The sequence below is a fragment of the Amblyomma mixtum genome, chromosome 3 (genome assembly GCF_055824585.1).
Source record: "Amblyomma mixtum isolate Tamu chromosome 3, ASM5582458v1, whole genome shotgun sequence".
Lineage (NCBI taxonomy): Eukaryota > Metazoa > Arthropoda > Arachnida > Ixodida > Ixodidae > Amblyomma > Amblyomma mixtum.
The window spans coordinates 258,545,576-258,568,213 of record NC_143014.1 but is presented as its reverse complement, the minus strand read 5'-3'; the positions used below and the strand labels follow the sequence as shown (position 1 = coordinate 258,568,213).

General features: G+C 48.1%; 1 protein-coding gene across 1 annotated transcript in view; it reads right to left on the bottom strand.

Annotated features, from left to right (window-relative positions):
• Positions 1-4,033, bottom strand: part of LOC149354529 (bolA-like protein 1) — a 61,655-nt gene extending 57,622 nt beyond the window's left edge. Inside the window, exon 1 of the mRNA XM_089583358.1 lies at positions 3,959-4,033. The gene's annotated coding sequence lies outside the window, so the exon portion shown is untranslated. The remainder of the gene's footprint in view (positions 1-3,958) is intronic.
• Positions 4,034-22,638: the final 18,605 nt, after the last annotated feature.

Here is a 22,638-nt window from a genome sequence, read left to right as displayed (position 1 = left end):
TTTGGCAACAGTTGTTGGGGGGGGGGGGGGGGGCTTTGTGGTAGGTTTGAACACACTGTTTCAACTGCTTTATCAGTGATCACAAAGTAAGTTTTGTGGCCAAAACTCCACAAAATTTAATCTCGTAAAATAAGCGCCCTCGAACCTCTCTCAAAATGCCACCCCCCCCCCCCCCCTTATTTGCCGAATTTCCACGTCGTACAGAAGAAATGGCACCACCAGTGCAATCGCTGAAAAAGCGGCTTGTTCCGTTTCATCCTCGCCTCGTACGATGCAAATATCCGATTTCTTTTGACCAATACAGGCGTGTGCCCCAAACAAATGTAGCATAATACAATTCTGCCTACCAAACGCCACTTGTGCGAAATTTGAGCTCGAAAAGTCAACCAATTTAGATGCAAAGCTACTGAAATAGACTAAAATTGTAGCCGCCTGTGCAGTATAGATGCAAAGCTACTGAACTAGAATTGTAGTCTCCTGTGCAGTAGGTCTTCATCTAGGAGAGTTTTACCACTTCCGCCTCGGAAAGACTCTCCTTCCCTCCACCACATAATTCGCTCACAAAGACCCAGGAGACCACCTGGCGTCGCTTGAAACCCATTCTCACCCCAACCCAGCTGTACTTTCGCTCATGTACCCCCGGCAATACTCCCCCCAATGTAGCAAGTGTGGCAACAGAGCCACACTGGACCACATCCTGTGGAATTGTCCGGAGGATCCACCTCCCCCGAACCTAATTCAGCTCCTAACTTCCGAACAGTGGGAGGCCGTGCTGCTCAGCTTCGACCCAGAGGCCCAACTCCGGATCATGGAGTGAGCCAACCAAGACCTCACCTTAAACCACTTTCTGCCAGTGAATATTTTTTAATCCAATCCAATTCTGTGAAAACAAAAAAAAAATTATATAAAAAAAATAGTGATATTCACTGCGAAATCAACATTCTAGTTCATTAAAAAGAGGGAATGGGGAATAAAAAATCCCGAATGAGCTAGTTGGTTAAAAAAAATGGGTATGCTTGGAAAAAAAATGCATAGAAGGGAACAGGGTAAGCCCTGTGCCCTTAATGTAGAAGTCATGGTCAGTACACTAGCTGTTTCAATGCATTGCAACTGCCTAGAGACATATGCTGTCCATGCCAATATCGCTGATGCATTCGTATCTGCAATGAGACTGCATCAGCTCAAGATTCACCAGCACCTCTTGAGGAATACAGCATGTTGTAGCGTTGCTCCTCCAAACGAAAGGAATGAGTCAACCGATGCATTTGAGACTGCTGGCATTATGACCCCATTGACCCGCACTTGGCAGTGTGTGGTCTTTCCCCAATGGACCACGAAAAGCGTTCGAACATCCAACAGATGCCTGACTACAGATGTTTGAACGTCCGATGGACAGCTATAGAGGTCCGTAAATTTGCGATGGACGTCCAGCGCAAAGAAAATGGCAGTCCAGTGAGAGTCCCACGGACGTCAAAATCGTATATTTGGACATCCGTCAAACTTCCGGAAACTGACGTTCCGTTTTTGAACGGCCACAGGACGTCCATGGAAAAATTTTTTTTCAGCGAGGGGCGTTCAGAGGATGTCAGAACCCAGCCGTCGCATGCGGGATGTCCAAACACTACCCCCCAGACCAAACATTCTTACTGGCGGACGTCCACAGGATATTTCTTTCTGATCAAAAGAGGTGTACTGATGCAGTCTGTAGTGTTTCAGCAATACTTACTATTGGCCCCTTGGTCAAGAAAGCTCATTTCTGAGTGTGTAAACTTAATGACTCGCATCCCAACGCCGAACGGGCAACGGCGATGCCGCGAAACGGGCGCCAAAGAGCTGCACTCTAAAACACTACAATAAAAAAGCGACCGCAGTTGCCAAACAATAAAAACCGCACATGCGGGAAGCCCGCCAGGCGCCAAGCAGTTCAGGGAAGTGGCAGTGGGTTGACCACAAGGCTTTCGCCAAGCACACTTTAGAATTTTTTGGGGAAGTACGAGAGAGGCAATGAGAACAATTAGTTTAAATACAAAGCTTAGCCATAATGAGTGAAAAATTCCAGATCACTGCGGCAACCTGCATTAGAGTAGTGCGAAAACAATGACTCCTCATTTCAAGTTGTTCTAATTGGTTCTTTAATTATCCACTTCATTCTCAATTAATTCATTTTAATTCACCTTAAATAATTTGCAATATACTCACCCTTAAATTACCTTAATGACCCATTAATACCCGTTTAAATCACATTAATTGACCTTAATTCATGATTAAATCACCTTTATTCACAATTCACACTTTCTATAATTAATTATTGATTGGATTTCGATTAACTGCGCATTTTCCCTCGTTTCATCTCAGTATTCATTTCGGACTCAAATTTGGCGCCACGCGTTGGCTCCGCCCACACTTCCGGACACGTTGTCCCACACTTCCGGCATTTTCAAATTTTGCGCCATTTCTGGTCTGGCCCCGCCCACTTTGAGCATTTTTGGCTCTAACTATTCATCCAATTTTGATTTTTTTCTTGCGCAGCATCCTCACATCATCCTCTTTCAATTACAACCATTCGTTTGACTCTACAACTGAGTTGCCCTAAACTGCTGCCGACACATTTTGCGGACAAGACCCCCGCCGACATAGCATAGTAATAATGCTTTCGCATTAATAACTGAAAAATTAATATGCATATTTTTCGATATAATTGTCAGGATTTACGAGTCGTTCTCGTGGCCTTCAGGTTAATTCACCTTAATTTTTTTATTCAGTTACCCTAAAGACCCGAGCGGGCATTACATAGGGGGGTTGCAATAAAAGTTGAACACGTAGAACGTGCACAATAACAGGCCAACATTCACATAGTTCGTACATCAAGTAAACACGTCATTTCACATAAAATATGCAGCTACAAGACCATTCACAGCCTCAGGAAACACTTCAAATTATCAAGGAATGTGCCATGGTCAGTTATAGACGCCACGCTTTCTGGGAGCCGATTCCAGGAACGAATGGCGAGAAGAAGCGGTTACTGAAAAAAAAAGGTTTGTACGGAAAAAAAATGGGCTCTACTTTGTGGTGGTGATAAAGACGCGGAAATACTCGAATGGCTGGGGTTATGTTTACCGCAGAAAAGGCAGAATCACTGTAATAAAGCTTGTGAAAGAAGAACAAGAGGGCATATAACCCGCGTTTCCCGAGAAGTGGTAAGTAAAGAATGAAGTGGTATCTTTTCATTTCAGATATGCTTGCTGTGCGTGAGTAGTTCCTTGAGATGAACCGGGCAGCCTTATTTTGAAGAGATTCAATTTGATTTTTTAGATAAGCCTGATGTGGATTCCATATAAGCGACGCATATTCAAGTTTTGAACGGTCTATTAAGTGTATGCCGTAAGTTTGGCAGATGAGTTGGCCAAATGCAAGTTACGCCTAATAAAACCAAGCGCTTTAGATGCCTTGCTCATCATCGTATCGATGTGAAGATTCCATGCAAGATTGAAGGATAAATGAACGCCTAAATATTTCATGTCGGACAAAAATTCCACGCGTGCGTCGTAAGTATAGGAGGTATTCACATGACGTCATCCGCAAGGGGCGCTAGCTGCCGGCGCGGCATTCGCCATGTTGGTGGTCGCGCGCGCGTCCGCCGCAGCCAGCCGCAGCGTTTAAATAGCTGGTGATGGGTGAAATGTGAGTGTATTTCGCGTCTCGCCGCAGATAATTTCTGTCCGACCTGTACCGCCGCGTGACTGAGTAAATATTCCGTGAACTGTGCGAAGCAGAAAAGAGCGGGCACGCTCAGAAGGTTCTACTTTGTGAAAAGGTCGACGCCCCGTAGGAATGCGGAGGCGCCGGCATGGTGTGCTACGTACAGGACTGCTGCCGCCTGTTGAATTCACCGGTATCGAGGCCAACCTTGTGCACGGCTTAAGTTTGCTGACAGGCCAAGGAATTAAAGCATACAAACCTATGAGAGGGTGCAATTACTTGACAAGCGGGTGAGTCCAAGAGCCGTGCTGAGGGTGCCGACGGACGAAGTGCCGTTTTTGCAGAGGTGAGTAATTCGAAGGGTCTGTTCGCTTAGCTGTAGCTTAACTTGTCACCTCTATCTGCTGAAAGTAACATGTTGCTACGGCTTGAAGCAGCGCTACGTAGCTACAATCAAAACTGCAAAATATTCTCGCTGGGTCTGACGTTCTTGCTGCGAGCATTTGTTTGACCGTTCTGCCGCTGGAATTATCAGTTTCTGCGGTGCCAGTTTTGGAATTTCGCTAGTTAATCGTGCTGTTTATCCACGATTAACGATGTTTATCCACGACAGTTATCAACTGATATTAAAAGCTGCAAGTCGTGTACATTTTTGCGTGCAGTGCAGCCAGCCAGTTTTGCTGCCGAGTTGAGGCAGCTCTGTTTTATCACGGCACAGAGGAATTCTGCTGCAAACTTCATGCACAATAAGCGTACGCGGTCGCTGATGCATTTAACAACGTGCAAATATGTTACTGATCACTAACAGTTCAGGCCGGGTACCTCACGGTGTACCGTGTTTGCTGCGCGAGCTAGCGTGAAACGACCGCAAACATGGCGCGTTTGCCGCGGCGACGCTCGCGCCGTATGGTAGCGCGGCCTCAGTGAATACCTCCTGGTGAACGTGAAGGCTTTCGTTTTAGACCTGTTGATTTCCATTTGCCAATCTGCACCAATTACCAAGATTTATCGGGTCCCTCTGTAAATAGTATGCATCCGTAGGGTTATTAATTTGTCTATATACCACGCAATCATCTGCAAACAGTCGCACTGTAGAGCCCAGGTTACTGATGTCATTTATGTAAATTAAAAAGATCAGCCCGAGGACAGAGCCCTGTGGTACTCCAGATTTCACGAGGGCAAGCAGAGAAGAATGGTTATTAATGAATACTGACTGTTTGCGATTTGATAGATAATTATATAACGATGTAACAACTTTCTTATTTATTTTCAAACTTGTAAGCTTCCTAATGAGGTGCTGATGTGGAAACTTATCAAAGGCCTTCCTGAAATCTATAAATATCGCGTTTATTTGGGACAAGGAGTGAACGGCATGATGAAGATCAGTAATTAGCTCGAAAAGTTGCGTTCTGCAAGATTTCCCGTGCAGAAAGCCATGCTGGTTGACGTGTTCCAGTAATTTGCAACATGTGTTAGTCAATCATATAGGTCTATAGTTTGTTGGATTAGATGAGTCACCGGACTTAGAAATAGGGATGACGCGAGCAACTTTCCAATCATTTGGGACGCATCCTGTATCGATAGACTGTTGGAAGACAGTAGCAAGGGTACAACAAATTACAGGCATAGCTATTTTAAGCAACTTAGGGTATATTCGCTCGAGGTCAGGTCGGGGTGGAAAACATTTATTTGCGAAAACACTGAAGGAAGTGATGCATGAGTCGACCCAGAGGGGGCCAGCCCTTACAAGTACTAGGTGGAGATCCCTAGTTCGGGACCCCAGTGGCGTCGGCTGCCGCCCGGGCTGACTGACTGTTTGCGATTTGATAGATAATTATATATCGATGTAACATTTTTCTTATTTATTTTCAAACTTGTAAGCTTCCGAATGAAGTGCTGATGTGGAACCTTATCAAAGGCCTTCCTGAAATCTATAAATATCGCGTTTATTTGGGACAAGGAATGAACGGCAGGAGTGAACGGAGAGTCAGCTGTCCGCCCAGTGCGGACAGCTGCCCGAGAGAGAAGGGTCGAAGTGTTTGAGAGCTGCCGGGCACAGCAAAGTATTGGTATACAGGCGAAACAGAAGCGGTGAGAGAGCGCGCGGGCGGCGGCGTCAGCTGGCTCATTTCCCTCAAGGCCCATGTGAGCAGGAGCCCAAACGATACGCCGGTGAGCGAGGTCCCCGGTGTAGACGCTGTTTTGGAGAATGCGGTAGGCTAGATACGGTACCCAGCCCTGCTCGACGTTCCGACAGGCCTCTCGCGAGTCGGAAGTAATTGTTTTCGAAGTGGGATCAGATGCAGCCAACGCAATGGCGACCTCCTCCTCGTGTGTTGTGCCACGGGCTCGGAAAGTAAGGCCGTTCACTGTTTTGGATTGCTGGACGACTGCGGCTGTGCACCATCCTCCATGGTGGGGGCCGGAGGCACCCACGTAGAATACGCCGGGTTTCGATTCATAGTGGCGGCCCAGGGCTTCCGCCCGCGCCAGGCGCCGGCCATTATGGTTCTCATGGTTCATGTTCGCTGGAAAGGGTGCAGGTGGAGGGCGCATCTCCACTGGGATGTAATACGTACGCGCTCTTCCATGAGAGTGATGTGTTGGATATGTAGTCGGGAAAGGAGGCGGCGACCCGACGATGTCTTCGAGAGACGTGTGTATTTGTTGGTCAAGTGGGCTTCCCGGAGCTCCCGAAGTGTGTTCACCATGCCAACCCCAGGAGGTGCTTGTTGGAGGTGTTCGCGGGGAGGTCCAGAGCCCGCTTAATAATTTCGCGGAGGATGACTTCGAGTGCATTCTCGTCTTTCTTCCGCAGGTGTAGGTACGGGGTAGAATATAGAATTCGACTGGTTACAATGCATGTGCCAGCCGCAATTCGTTTGTTTGTTGTCCCCCGCGTTTGTTAGAAACCCGTTGGACCAAGCGGCCCACCTGGTCCCCCACCTGGCGGAGTTTGGCCAATGTTGTTTTTGACCGTCTGTCTTTATGTATAAGGAGCCCCATACCCAGACTTCGATATCTTCAGGGATTGGACCTGTCTCAAGAGATAATGAATGGCCCGACCCGGAGCGGTGCCACGCTTAATTTTTGCCAGGGCCGCCCTCAGGTCATGCAGCTGGAACGGTTGATCCAGCTCAACGTTCTCAGGGCCTGCATAAGAGTACGCCGGCCCGCGGGGGTCCTGGGTGGTGCACAAGTACTGGTCCCTGAGCTTGTGCGCCAACTGAGTTGTGTTGCCCTGAAAGCTGTGTACTGCTCTTTGGAGGTGTTTTTGAGTTTCCGAGTGTGTTTTTGCGTAGGGTCAATTAGGGCGCGAAAGAGTCGCCACGTGTTCTGGCTTGACAATTGTCGCGCGGCCATATTGCATCGGGCCACCCAGATGGAGCCAGCGAGTTGGGCATTATACTCTGCTGCTCGTTAAGTGAGCTCGGCGATGCGAGCTTTAAGTTTCCGGTTGTGCTTTTGCCGGCGCCACCGACGGATGAGGAAATGCCGGGCCTCCCAGAGGTGGAGCAGGTGGTTGTACACATCCTAGACCGCCTCTGAGAGCATTTGTGTTTCGGAGGAGCCAAGGCCAGAGACCAATTGTTCGGACCAAGACTGGTAGCCTTGCTCATCTATGGGTGTCCCTGCCGCGTTCGCCGGAAGACGATCAATGGCGGATGATATACCTTCGGGAGTGATAATTGTATCATTCATGCAGGAATCCAGCGTCGGAAAATGAAGGTTAATTGGTATCGGAGTCTCATCAGTGAATACAGAGGGAAAAAAATATTGAATTGCGACCTCCTCCGGAGAAAAAATCCTCCCCTCGCTTGCTAAAGGTATGCATGCCTGTGTCGAATAGTTTGGCGTTCTCGTACTTCCCCAAAAAATTACCGAAGACACTTTGAAAATTCTGAAGTGTGCTTGGCAAAAGCCTTGTGGTCAACCCACTGCCACTTCCCCGAACCGCTTGGCGCGTGACGGGCTTCCCGCATGTGCGGTATTTATTGTGTTTGGCGACCGCGGTCGCTTTTTTGATTGTTTTAGAGCGCAGGTCTTTGGCGCCCGTTCCGCGGCGTCGCCGTTGCCCGTTCGGCGTTCATTGTGTTCATTGGCGTTGGCGTTGACGTTTTACACTCCGATCATTTTAAAGAACAGAAGCGCGCAAACTGGCTCCCTGGGTCAGTGGACGCCTGAATCGCGCTGTGTTGTGTTGTTGATGCGGCAGTATGAGCCGTTACCGTCGCGGTGGACACCCGAACCGCACCGTACAAGAAGGGAGGAAGTGGGAGTGAAAGAAGAAAGACAAAGAGGGGCCGTAGTGAAGAAAATGGAAATTGTATTTGAGGAAAGGTTTAGTTTATTAGTTTATTGGGTTTTAATGTCCCAAAGCAACTCAGGCTATGAGGGACGCCGTAGTGAAGGGCTCCGGAAATTTCGACCACCTGGGGTTCTTAAACGTGCACTGACATCGCGCAGCACACGGGCCTCTAGAATTTCGCCTTCATTGAAATTCAGCCGCCGCGGCCGGGATCGAACCCGCGTGTTTCGGGTCAGCAGCCGAGCGCCGTAACCACCGCGTCGGGGCGTATTTGAGGAAAGGAAATTACACAGTAACTGTCTCGCATATCTCGGTGGACGCCCGTCATCCGTTTTGTAGAGGAAGGTAGGAAGTAGGAGTGAACTAAGAAACAGAAAGAGGGGCCGTAATGAAGAAAATGAATTTGAGGAAAGGAAATTACGGAGGAGGTTGCGCCGCTACGCGGAGGATAGGCCACAGTTGGCACGATTCCAGCGCAAGGACGGACACCGCGAGCATGAGCCATTAAAGGCTTTCAGTTTAATATTCCATCGTTTTCTTGCTAACGTCTACTGCTGCCTGATTTAATTCTCCGTTTCCAAGTTCAAAAGAGGTCGCAGTCGTGTGGCGCCACCTGGCCGAGCGCCGACAACTGCTACTAATTCTATCATAGCCCTTCAATGCTTGAAGGACTATGACGCTATGTTCTGTGCCACCTGCGGAGCGCTCTTTGAGACATCTTTTTATTCTTACACCGGGTTCTAGGCACTATTGTGCAGGAGTGGGAGTAGGGAGAGAATTTGTGGAAACCATCATTGTCTGAGGGTCATGTGACATTTAACGACGTCACAAAAATTTGTGTTAGTGACGTATTTCTGTTTAGATGACGATTACAAAAAATACGTGTTAGGTCATGTGACTGCGCTTTTGGATGACGTGTTTGCCGCGAGCCTCTGCGGCTCTCACCCCTCTCCTCCCTCCCGCGCGGAAACGCGAAGCGAGGAACGGATGAGTAGTGAAGACGCTGCTCCCGGCGCAAACAACCCATACTAGCGAGGCGCTCTCGCCCTGCTACTAAATGAGCCCTTGGCTGCATATTTACCTCAGATAAGGCAAGGACAAGCATGTGGGAACCTTATGTGGAAACATATGGTTTTCACCGGGAAAGGCTCTCTCGCGCCGCGAGCGCGCATGCATCTTTGTACGCAGTTCTTTGCCCTCTGACACCGCGGATTTTGGGGGAAAATAAAGCAGTCCGTTTCCAAACTCGACATTGTTCGAATGTTTCTGCCTGCTTCCTGCCAATGCAAACCTCTACACCCACAAACGCACTGTTTCAGGCAATGGGTTGGGAAGATCCACTGCGAAATTTGCAGATCAAGGAAGAGGAGCTGGTGCAGAAGTGCTTATGTGACTTCAAAGATGAAGATGAACGATGAACAGTGTGGCTTGCATTCTCTTCGTTTTGATTTTACCTCTACGTATATGTTATGCAAGTAGACACCTTGTTTCTGCAGTTGCTGCACACAAACCAGTGCTGGACAGGTTCAATTAAGCCAAAGATGTGCCACAACAAATAACTCTGAACAGCCTCAGTTCAACACACATGCAGTATATACCTCAAAAGCATAGTTATTTAAAGTAACAATAGATGACAAAATATGCTGTATTCTTGTTTGGAGGTCTATGCCACTAAAAACATTTCCAGACCACACCTTTATCACTCCACTGATATCACAAAGACAAGAGCAGGCACAGTGAATGTGCTGAGTAGAATAGGCTGCTTGTGTAAATGAACTTCTTGCTTGCAGAAAAAATCTGTGCCCTTTATCAAGAAGAAAAGTTTTATAATTATCGTATAGGTGTTCTGGCCATAAGAAAAGTTTAACTTGCTTGACTAATGTATAGGCAACTGTATTGGCAGTGATGTGTAAAGGGAAAAGATGTGCACGTCTAGAGGTCACTTTTTTTTAAAGGGTGTCACATAGTATCATTGCTATGTGACAAAATATGAGGCACAGTGTTAAGCAAGTAGCCTACGGCGCCAGTAGCTCCTTTCCCCCCTTTCGCCGGTAACTGCCGTGTCCGGTGCAAGTCTGGACGGGTTAAGGGATGATGACAGCGCGTCGCGCGCTTCGGACGCTGTCCAAGGCCGTGGGAAACGGCAAGACCGCGAACAGCCTTGTCGGGGTCGCAAGGGGCCGACGACCGTTTCCCATTGAAAAGAGATGAGCTCTCAAGTGAGGGTGAGGGTCAATAAGGTCGGCGACTTCTGAAACCACCCAACTGTCGAGGTAAGCGGCGGAGATCTGCTTTACTGGCTCCTCGATAGGTTGCATGTTCCAGGAAAAGTGCGCGGTCCGCTGAGTCGGGCTCTGGCGAGCACTGGGCTCCGCCCACCTGTATGTACAGTGCCATTGCACTGGTATTGGTCGAAATTGGGCGAGAGCAGATTTTCTAAAGCTCCGCCCAATTATCGAAGGGATTAAAACCCGCTGCAAACAAAGAGCGAAAAAAGGAGCGCGCCGAGTCTCAGTCTCGGCCGCTTTTATACAGCCCTTCTTTTAAATAGCCTTTTTTTTTTCAAACCGCCTTTTTCTCTAAGTACTTGTATTTTGGTCCCGTCTTCAATAAACCAGCGACGGCGGCGGCGTGCCAGCTGTGCGCCGTGTGACGTCCCTGCTCCTCGCGCGTGCGCAGTATGGCCTTTCCTCGTGACCGCGAAATGGCTCGGCGACTAGCGTAGTGTTGCTTTCGTAACTATATCAGCGCACAAATCGGCCGCGAGAGATCAGCTAGGATGAAATGCGCCGTTGTGATCCGATGCCAGCACCCAGAGCGCACGACAAACGGGGACCCCGCCGACGCTATATTGTTCAAGCGCTTCGTGAAAGAAGATACCTTGAAACCGTGCTGCTCGCCGCAGCTCCAGCACCTCCCTCCCTGCAAACACACTTCAAGACACGGGCCGGCGCGCAGGTGCGGTCAACCTTTCCCGACGTCAGGCCGAGAAAGATGATATTGCGCGCCGCTTTAAGCCCGACCCACATGGAGCGGTTTTCTCGCGGAAAACCTGCGTACGGCCGCCCGGCGGCGGCCGCTTGGCCGCCGGCGGCCGTTCGCCGCCGACCAAGCAGTGCTAGATACGTTCGCCCGGCGGTCAGCCGCTCACCGGAAGCGGCGAATGCGAGCTGTCAGCGCGGACCACACCCTCTGACGCTCTCTTCCCGCAGGGCGCTCTCTTCCCGCATCTAGCTTCCGCCCGCGAGCGGCGTCAAACATGGCGGCGCCTTTCGAAGCCGGACCCCTCGCTTTGGACTGAATTCTCGTTGTTGCTGCCTTTTTCACTGCGTTCACTGGCCGTAAATGGAGCACCAGTCTTTCGCTTCGTCTCGCCTTGCCTATAATAAAACTTATAAGTGATAAATTTGCCTTATTTTTTTTATTTAGAGTGCCGATTCTCCCACTTCTAGGCTTAAGAGGAGAGCCGGTTTGTTTACAATAATGGTTCCTGTCCCGAGAACCAGATGGCGCTACTATAGGCTGAGTCTATTTTTGCGTCTCTGCTAGCAGCAGCTGCCGGTGGCTCGGCGCGCAGGGTGAAACCGAGTGGGGGTGGAGTGGAGAGGGGAGATAGCATACGCTGAACTAAAAAGTGAGAATGCGCCCAGAGTAAGCTTACAAATCGCAGAGTAAGCTTACAAATCTTTTTTTTTTTGTTTTTGTCGGCAGCGGTTTGGCGGCAGCCGCCCGTTTTCCGCCTCTTGCGGTGCGGCACAGCGGCGGTGCGTCCGCGTTCCGCCGCGCCGCTCAAAATCCGCAGCGCAAGTTCGCTCCATGTGGGTACGCCACGTGGCTTTCCAAACGCAGCTCAGCATCGCCGAGAACGGCTTCGTGTTTATGTGCTGCTTCGCGAGGTGCAAAAGCCCACTGATTGAAACAAGCAACGCTTCTTCGCGTGTCGAAGCGCGATTCCGGTGTGCCTTGTTTTCGCGAGATTCATTTCAATGCATCGATCGCTCCGCGTCACGACTCCAAGTTTGAAGAACAAAATATCAAATCAGCAGTTATTCGGAGCATTTAAAACAATCCTAGACGCGTGATGTGTGATGTCAGTGCATGTTAAAGATCCCCAGGTGGTCGAAATTATTCCGGAGACCTCCACTATACGGCACCTCTTTCATCTTTCACTCCTACCTTCCTCCTTCCCTTACGGCGTGGTTCAGGTGTCCACCGAGATATGTGAAACAGATACTGCGCCATTTCCTTTCCTAAAAAAAACCAATTTACCAATTTTATAGAGAAACACACTCGGGCCCCTATATAGCAACTACGACGCCCTACGCCGTTGGTAGTGGCCCGAATTTTTAAGCCTAAATTTTGACTTCGCTTCCCTCACTCTTTCATCATTGCATTGGGAATACGAAGGACCTCTCCTGAGTTTTCCTTCCTCCATGGTATAGTGCTCTATATCCATGGTTCTTTATTTTATTTGTGTCATTGATGTGTCGCATAGCACTAGCAACGTTTATGACTCTAACACTCATGAGAAAGATGACCAATTCTCCGTCACGTGAAATAAACAATTTCGTTACGAATAAAGGGGGTACCTTAATTCAGCAAGACAAGAAGGGAGGGGATGTAGGGAAATCACTGCCTGCGCCTCAAAGAGGCAATACCGGGTGTTTTTTTTTTTAGAAGGTCCAAAATTAAAAAAAAGGTAAATTGCTTTAGATTTATTTTAGCATTGGGGCTATACTGGAGGCTACGGTGGGCGCCAGGAAAGAGGAAAACTGCTTTAATTAGTTGGCTGATTAACGAAATATGTTAATAAACTTTTCTAATTTTTCTTTTAGGGGGTATGTTGTATTCGCAGAATTGGAGATCGTCCTCTAAACAGTCCAACCGAGAAAAAACAATTTTAATTAAAAATTTTTCACGCACGTTACGAGGCGCGAAAAAGTCACCCTGGTAGGCATCTTCACACTGTAACTCAGCGGCGGGAGCGGCTCTGACGTAGTTCACTCCGCCCTGCGCTTTGCGTCAGGCGTCCCGGACTGGCGGCCTGCGCTATCGCTGCTTATCTCGCTTCGCTCCGCGGCCTCACGGAATGCCGCGCGTTGGAACAAAAACGCACTGGCACGAAGCGCAGGGCGGAGCGAACTACGTCACAGGCGCTCACAGACGCTGTGTTACAGTGTGAAGCTGCCTAGCAGGGTGACTTTTTATCGCTTCGTAACGCGCGCAAAAAATTTTTCATGAAATTTTTTTTTCTTGGCTGGACTGTTTGGAAGACGATCTCCAATCCTACTAATACAACATAGCCCCTAAAATAAAAATGATAAGAGTTAATTAACGTATTCAGTTAATCAGCGAATTAAAATAGTTTTCCTCTTACTATTTTAATTAGTTCGCTGATTAACTGAATACGTTAATTAACTCTTATCATTTTTATTTTCCTCTTACGCCGCCGCGGTGGCTCAGTGGCTATGGTGCTCGGCTGCTGGCCCGAAAGACGCGGGTTCGATCCCGGCCGCGGCGGCTGAATTTCTTTGGAGGAGAAATTCGAGGCCCGTGTACTGTGCGATGTCAGTGCACGTTAAAGAACCGCAGGTGGTCGAAATTTCCGGAGCCCTCCACTACGGCGTCTCTCATAGCCTTAGTCGCTTTGGGACGTTAAACCCCATAAACCAAACCAACCAACCAAACCAGTTTTCCTCTTACCTGGCGTCCGCCGTAGCCCTCAGTATAGCCCCAGGGTTAAAATAAATCTAAAGGAATTTACCTTTCTTTAAAAATTTTGGACCTTCGAAAAAAAAACACCCGGTATAATATCGGATGTGAGCAACATATATAAGACCAGCTATCAGATCGTGTCAGCAAGCTTCAATCTATTGCAAGCCTCCCTTTCATTCATGGTGAAGCCACCCCCTGCCCTGTCATTGAAAAAAAAAAAGCAAAAAAGGTGCATGATTAAAGCGTGAGGAAACGTAGCGCTGCGACGCGCGTTTGAGTGCATGGACACGTGCAGTCTGCGTCACGCTTGTGTAGAGCGCTCGAGCAGTCAGCACCACGTGGTCAAAAGTGAAATAAGAAAGCAGTCCTTGGTGCGCGCGCAAATTGCTTGCGCTCACCTTGCTTGCAGGTCCATGTGGCTCCACTTTCACGCAAGCGTAGCCTTTAAAAGTTGGACGCTACGACGATGTCGAATTTTGTGCAGGGGAGGGCACCGCTCGAGCGCTCTACACAAGGCAGCCTGTACTTCGTTATTTACCTACAATTGCTGATAAACACTCCCATGTCCATGATTTATACTTTGTTCGCTTTCTTATTCGCTTCACTTAGATTATCGAATTTAAATAGGTTTGGTTTGGTTTGGTTTGGTTTATGGGGTTTAACGTCCCAAAGCGACTAAGGCTATGAGAGACGCCGTAGTGGAGGGCTCCGGAAATTTCGACCACCTGGGGTTCTTTAACGTGCACTGACATCGCACAGTACACGGGCCTCTAGAATTTCGCCTCCAAAGAAATTCAACCGCCGCGGCCGGGATCGAACCCGCGTCTTTCGGGTCAGCAGCCGAGCACCATAACCACTGAGCCACCGCGGCGGCCGAATTTAAATAGGTGCTCATATTCCATCAATCATTTACAATTCGCCAGATCCCTGTTCATCGTGTAAATATGCGGTAAGCATGCACTTCGTTAAAATGCATGGAGTACGGTTGCATGATGCTGCAGACATTTTCAGAAGAAAACCACAAAAAACTGCGTAATATGACGTTTTAACTTGTACTCAGAGCAGAGCCTTACGGAACACACTACTCGGGCTAACGCTGATACTGCTCCTATATATCGCGGCCGAGCTGAATGAGTCAGGTGTTCCAAACTCTGCACCCGTGGCATTAAAATATGCACACGTCTCTGTCTTTTTTCCTTGTACAGTTTACTCGGAATAAAATCATATATAACCGCAATATCGATAGTAGTATTGAAGTGAAGGCACGTTTTTCTTCTTTCACTCCTCCCTTTCCTTATGGCGCCACTCGGGTGTCCACCTCAGAAGCGTTTGCGGGTAGGTAGGCTGGAAACGCTGATTGGTCGATGAGATGCGCTTCTCCGTGACGTTTTTTGACTTCGCCCTCGTTCTCAACCGGACGTGGCGTCAGCGCGCCTTTCTCGACCTCTCCCTAGAGCGCCTGGGGCAGGGTTGCCAGTTCCACTTAATATAAGCGAATTTGGGCTTCTTTTTTCACCGAGCCGCTTGTAGATTTTTACAGCCGCTTGTCGCGTTTTTTGGGGCTTACTTGCACTTTTCCTGCAAATATTGTTATTTTAATGCCCATCACACGCGTTTGTTGTTAAATATACGCGATAGTAGCAGGAGTCACAAAGTACGAAACAGTCCTTCTCCATTGATCAATAATTTGACGCCTTGCCAGCACTCGTGGTTGTCTATGTCGTAGTGTGTTGCCGGTGTTCTTTGTGCAAATTGGCTTTGAAGTGCCCGAAATATGGCAAACGAGTTTTGAGGTGTTTGCTGCCGGGACTTTCAACCGACATTAAAAATGTTGCAGCTATTCAACTCTAAAAACATGTATGGTTCCGATGTGGATGCGTAGGATTTTCCTGATGGGTCGAACACTACCGACGATGACTGTGTGTAGTTGAGCCGTGAAATTAAACATACGTTGGAAGGAGTCAACAAGAAACTTCATTCATGTATACTGGCAAACGCGCAATGAACAGGGTGCAGGCTACCGTGGGGACAATGTTAAAAAGTACATAAGTGTTTTCGATCAATCTCGTGGATATCGTCGCTGTTCAAAATAAAGTAATTTGATCACCTTCCCTTCGTATTTCTGTGAATTTTGGATACTATAATTAAACGATTTTCAAGAATGAGAAAGTTTGTTATCGTCCGCTTCTTCTGGGCTTCTTAGCAAAAGTCGCGCCGCTTTTTTTGGGCTTGTTTTGGGGTGGTTATTTGCTTATTTGCTTGGCGGCATCTGGCAACTCTGGCCTGGGGAATCGCTAGTGCACCCGCCGCGCGTGCGTGGTGAGCGGGCATTCGTTTCGTGATCCTCGGCGCGCGCGCTCGTTTCGAGGCGTGTGCAGCTATGGCGTTCGTGCGTGGTGCGCTCGTCGGCGACAGCCAGCTGAAATTTCTGTGCAGTTTTTGCTTGCGGCTTTCGCCGTTTCGCCAGGAGCACGTGGCTAGTGTCGTGCTCGTATTTAAAGTTTTTGCCGCGGCACTACAAGGATCCGCATCAGGCGCGCTTTGAGGACCGCCGTTTGACAGCTATGCTGACGCGCTTGTCGGGCGTGCGCATTCTCAACCCCGAGGTAAGGACTGAACTACATTGTCGCAAGTTTTCTCGTGCATTGAGGGCTCACCAAATTTCGGTGCTTGTAACGAAACTTTTTTTTTGCAGCATCGTTCCCTGGATATGCTTCTCGGAAGCCGATGTCATTGTTCGCCGCGGACGCTGGGCCTACTTCTCGCCGCCACGCCGCTGTAGGTTGACGTTGAAGAGCTGCTCCAAACGGCCCTTTTCAGGGCCGCTTCATTGCTTCCTGGAAGATTGCGGGCATCCAATCTCGCGGCCGTGTTCCCTCTCTTTGTCGAAATCGGCGCCAGACATCAGAACCCGCGCTAGGCCTCGTTGCAGAATTAAACGAGTGCAGTGTGGCTTTAGAGAAGTTATGACTTGCGCTTAGTCTAGCTATATCATTCACCCAGTGCAGTGTGCCTTTGCCTCTTTAGCGACTTCTCACGCCTCGTTGAATGGTTTAACCGAGTGCAGCGCCTAGCAGTGCACCTTTCTTCGCTCCTTACTTTTGTTCCTTGCAGTCGTTTCCTGAATCCGTCGAAAAAGCCGGGCTTGCCGGATGATTGTTCGCCGTGAATGGAACCACGAGGCGATCGCATCTGCATACACAGCACGACTTTGTTCCCTCGTGTTTTTTCAACAAGGATTGCTTCGACAGCTCGGGCAAAACGAGGACTGCGCACGCAGTGTCGTCGCTGCTTAGTGAAGAGCATATGTTGTACGTTGTACGCTGCAGGGGTGGAGCGCAAGCTGTTGGATGCGCAGTTGGGGTTCACTCTAAGCTACATCAGCGGTGGTGTAAAGGACCGATGGATATTGCCAGGCCTAGTCTTCGCCGATGATGTAGTATTAATGGCAGAGACAAATGCGGAGCTCCAGGCCCTCATCAACATATGCGCTGAAACCATGGCACCACTTGGCCTGAGCTTCAACTCAAAGAAGTCGGCGGTGCTGTGTTTTTCAGCGCCGCTGGACGCCGAGCAGCCGGTCCACTTACCTAATGGGGACGTCCTCGAGATGGCAACAGAATACCGTTACCTCGGCATTAGGTTCAGCACGCAGCCAGAGTATGCAGCAAGACATGAGGAGCACTTGAAGCAAGCTTCGCAGCGAGCGGGAAACATACTGCGAAGGCGGTGCCTATGGGGCTGCAGTCGGTTTGTTATGGTCCGCGAGCTGTGGAAAGCAGTGCATGTGCCCGCATTGTCATTTGCGAACGCAGTTATCTGCGTGACATCGCCCACAAGGGAATGGCTTGAGCGTGGTCAACGAGCGGTGGGACGCCTGGCGCCGGGGTGCCATGGGCGGGTGGCTAATGAGGCTGTGCAGGGAGACCTCGGTTGGTCTACCTTCGAGGCTCGCGAGGCAAGAAGCAAAATAGCCTACGACGGCAGGCTGCGCCTGATGCACAAAAACAGGTGGGCGCGCAGAGTCTTTGACTATGTAAGTCAAAACTGCCTGCGGACCACATGGGTGAAACGGCTCCAACACCTTCGTCGCAAGTTCGGCTTCTTCAGAAATGAAGTACAAGCCGACAGCGCGAGGAAATGGGCCAAAGCAGTTGATGCCCAAGTGCGTGCGCAGGAGCGAGATGCGTGGAGGACTGCCATGGAAGGGAAGTCGACGCTGGAAGTGTACCGGGCAGCCAAGCAGGACATCTGCGTCGAGAGCTTCTACGACAACAGTGTAGGCAGCCGCCTGTTGTTTGAGGCACGCGCGGGCGCCATGCCAACGCTTGTGTATCGCAAGCGCTTCGACAATACAGTCGAATGCACCCAGTGCAGAGCCTGCGGAGAGCACGACGAAACAACGGAGCACATCGTCCTACTCTGCGAGAAGCTGCCAACGCCACCGCACGAGGGCGCTACGCTTCCGCAGGCGTTGGGTTTCCGTTCTGCGAACGAGGGCTGCACGGCGGATGCGGCAAACCAGGCGGCGGTTGCAGCGACGAAGCGCCGATTGACAGAGTGGTGGACGCTGGTGCGACACTAGAACAGTACTGTTTCGTCGGTATTTGCGTGTGTGTTTGCCGCTTCGCGTTTGACAGTGGGGTTTTTATGGGTGTGTATATCCAGCCGGGGCACCTTTGGTAGGCGCCCACCCGTTACAAAGGGAAGGCTACATCATCATCATCATCATCAGCAGCACAAAACGGATGTCATCTTACTAAAGGCCCTTCTCGGGGCCACCTCAGTGTTTCCTGGGAGACCACGCGCTTTCCGCCCTGTGCACATGTTCCCCTCATTTCCAATCATTTGTAAGTTGCATATCAATGAATTAATAAATCAGTCAATGCACTTTATTTACCAGAAAAATCTGGCTGGTCACCCTGGGCTAAAAGCTGTGCACACAGCTTGTCAAGGCCCAGGGGACCATTAGATGACAGTTTTGAACGTAGGAAAAACAAGTTGGTACTTTAAAAGAACATGGAAAGTACACCAAACAATATAAGAGATAAACATTACAATCGCGCATTACAGTAAAGAAAGAGAAAACACTGACAGCAGACATACAGTATCAATTTACACTATAATACATACAAAAATTACGACATTCAGCACTATGGCACGAAATATAAAAACAGCGCATAAAGCAAAAAAGAGAATGCAAGTTACAATAGTACAGATAGATTAGCTGTTTACATTTATATATGCATAAAATTAGTCCTCGGCTCCTTGGGCCTCCTTCAAATCCTGCAGGAGGCTTGAATTTGCAACTGCTAATATCAAAGAAGATTTAGAAGAACTTCAGTTGGGGGTACATGGTGCATAGTACTTGAGAAAATAAACAATAGCGCCTACAATGACACACACAGAAGAAGAACGATGCAGCACAAGCGCTATCCTGCGCTCTACAGTATGGAACTGTGACTGTGAAAAATGAACCTTCACGTCAGTGAAATATGAGTCTTTAGGCTGTCTACAAATCGTTATTACAGAAAGAAAGAAATATTATGTTGTGTAAGAGGCTTGCATATTACTCTGTTTGTTTATTTATTTATGTTACCCCTCAAGGCCAGTGGCATTACACAGGGGGAATGGTAAATATACGAAAACTGAGAGAAAAATACAGTTGATTACATGAATATTAAAGAGCGCCTGAATATACAATGTTAGCTAGTGCTACGCGGAACTGCTCATAATTTTCAGTGCCGGCAACTTCTGCGGGAAGGTGGTTCCAGTCGCATGAGGTTCGCGGCAGGAATGACTGCGAGCAGCATTTTCTGCTGCATGACATACTTCCGACTTTGTGATCATGATCAATGCGGCGGGATACAGAAATTGCATGGGGGATGAGGTGATCACGAAGAGCGGGATGATGGTACAGCTTGTGGAACAGGGTGATACGAAACAATTTTCTACGCGATGTCAGTTATGGGACGCAGATATTAAACTTCATAGTAGTTATACTCGCTGTGCGGTTGTAGTTAACAAGGATTAAACGCGGAGTTATTTTGCACCAGCTCAAGATCATTAATGAAGTTGTCATGAGCAGGGTGCCATACACGTGTTGCATGCTCGAGTTTTTATCGTATTAGTGTTTGATAAAGCAATAGTTTCAAATTGGAAGGAACGTTAAAGAAGTTGCGACGTAAGTAGCAAAGCATGCGATTAGCATTTTCAATTATGTTCTCGGTATGAAGAGACCAGTTAAGATAATAAGTAATGTGGACGCCGATGCACTTATATGATGAGGCTGATTTCAACGAAATGTTATCGATGTAGTAGTGAGGTGGGACGGAAGTTTTTCTAGATACACGCATGACTTTGCATTTGTTCATATATAGCTGCATTCACCATTCTTCGCACTGAAGTCAGTGGCGGTCTCGTCAAGCAGTCCCCTGCTTTGTACGTTCTACGCGTTGATAGTTATCGAGGAATCGTGTTCCTGCCTTGCCGCCACCGTTGTCTTGCCATGCCGCCGGCGCGGCGGCGACGGCGGTGCCATTCACCTGCGGTTGCGGTGGCCAGCAACCTCGTCGACGGGGGAGGGGGGGAAGGGAGCCACCCATTCATGTCTTTATCCCACCATGGGACACAGCGACACCAGCGAGGGGACCATCCCTTTCTGGCTTGACAAGGAGCGCCGACCAGCCGCCTTGAAGGAGGGGACTGAGGGCCGAACAAAGCCACTTCCCAGAACTGAGAAATGAAGGCCGCTAACCCCACTGGTGAAATGTCCGGGCAGGTGCTTTGACCTTAGTGGACATGTCGTGGCGGGATATCTCAGACGTCGACTCGTTTCCCCTGGCATCGAAATGAATATTGCTCGCGTAAACTTTAACATTCAAAGATTTAGTAATGGTATAACGTCTATACCTTTCGCCATTTATTCTTCAATAACAAAGCGCAAAAAAATTTTTGTGCAAATAAAATAAAAAATCGTTGTTTCTATTTTTTCTTTTTTATATATACAGTAGTCTGTCTGCTCCCCCTAAAACCACTCTCTGTGACCGCCACTGACTGAAGTAATGTAAGGTTGTTAGTGTTGGTTATTTCTCTAAAAATGACGCAAACATCAGTGAATAGGTGAATATGAGAATCCATAAGAGAGCGGGGATCATTAATGCTAAATCAGGAACAGTAGCTGAACTGTTCCAAGAACTGAACCTTGTGGAACTCCGGAAGACACCGCTGTAAAACAGGTGTTATAACCGTTAGCAAAAACTAATTGTGAGCGATTAAGTAGACATTCAATCCATTTCAATAAGTTACAGTCAATATTCAGATGTTTTAGTTTGTGAGCCAAAAGGTTGTGACATACATCGTCGAAAGCCTTTGAAAAATCCAGAAATATACAGTCAGTTAGTGATGATAGGTCTAGAATACAGTGCAATGCATGTGTGAACTATATTAACTGTGCTTCGCAAGAGTAAGGTTTTCGAAAACCATGTTGCGCTGACATAAAAAAAGTTGCTCAATGAAAGGAAGTTACAAGGTTGGTGAATATTATGTTTGAACATTTTGGGTCAAGTATTGGTAAGGGATATGGGACGATAATTAATAGGGGATGCTTTGCTGCCGGATTTGTAGACTGTAACCACCTTTCCGATCTTCCACTCAGTAGCAGCGTTGACTGGTCAATGCTGGAAAAGTTTGGTTAGTATAATGGGTGAATAAGCTGCAGTGCTTTTTAAGTAACGCAGTCATAACCCGGAGCGGAATGAACACTGAGTCCATCAATAAGCTTATTCACACCAGTAGGAGCAACAGTTATATATAGGTGGCATGAAAACATAGTTGAAGTGGTGAGTTGTAGGCATATGTATACATCAGATATGAGTGTAAAGTTGTCAGTGATTGCGCGGTTAAGAATCGTGACGCAAACGTCGGAAGGGATGGGGTCGCCTAACGGGTCAGATAACGCAAAACTATCGTCGGTGGAAGGATTAATGACCCGCCAGAATTTTTGACATTGGTGGTTACATGTGAGTGGAAGTGCTTTTAGCGCTTTTGAGCGCCTGAACATACATGTTGGAAGCCGCTGAATACGAAGTGCGATCACTCACTCGTTGACGAGAACTTTACGATGCGGTAGAGGCTTTATTTTTGTTAGATGAACGTTTAATGTGATTATTACACCAGGGAGCTATTGAGTGGGTGGTAGCAGTGCGTTCAGGAGTGTATTGTTCTGTGAGTTGGGTGACTATAGCTGAGAACATGCTCCAGTTGGTTTGAATGCTGCGGACACCAAAGCTATGGGAAAGCATCGATAAAAAAAATAGTTCATTATTTATCGCCTGAAAATTTGCTCCGTTGCAGTCTCGTATTATTATTTTTTTTCTTTTTGTTAGTGTTCGGAGTGGCTAGATTAATGTCAGAGTGCATTAGCAAGTGGTCGCTGATGCCTGGCAGGTATGTAATAGGTGAGACTATGTCAGATCGATTTGTCAGGATTAAATCTAGCGTATTCGCCGCGTTGGCTGTTATAGTCCCTTGTGAGCACAAATGCACTAACCAGAATATACTGAGCGCACATCTAAAAATTCGCGACTTCGAGACGAGAACGGGGACATTAAAGGGGAGTTGGTATTCCATGTTATCTTCGAAAAAATTAGATCGGCAAATAAAACAATACTGAAATAGATCATGGTGCTTTGTTTTTAAGTGTTTCCATAAAAAAGTATGGCAACAGATAAGGAAAGACTTAGGTGATCGTGATCGAGGAGGTTAGACTGAATTATAGTGCAACAGCTTGAAACAGGTCTTCACATCATTCGTATATACTAGAACATTGCAGGAGCCCGGACAAAGCAAAATTACACAAATTACGTTTGAATAGAGATCATGGCAGGAAAGTGGATGAAATATAGCTAAAAGAA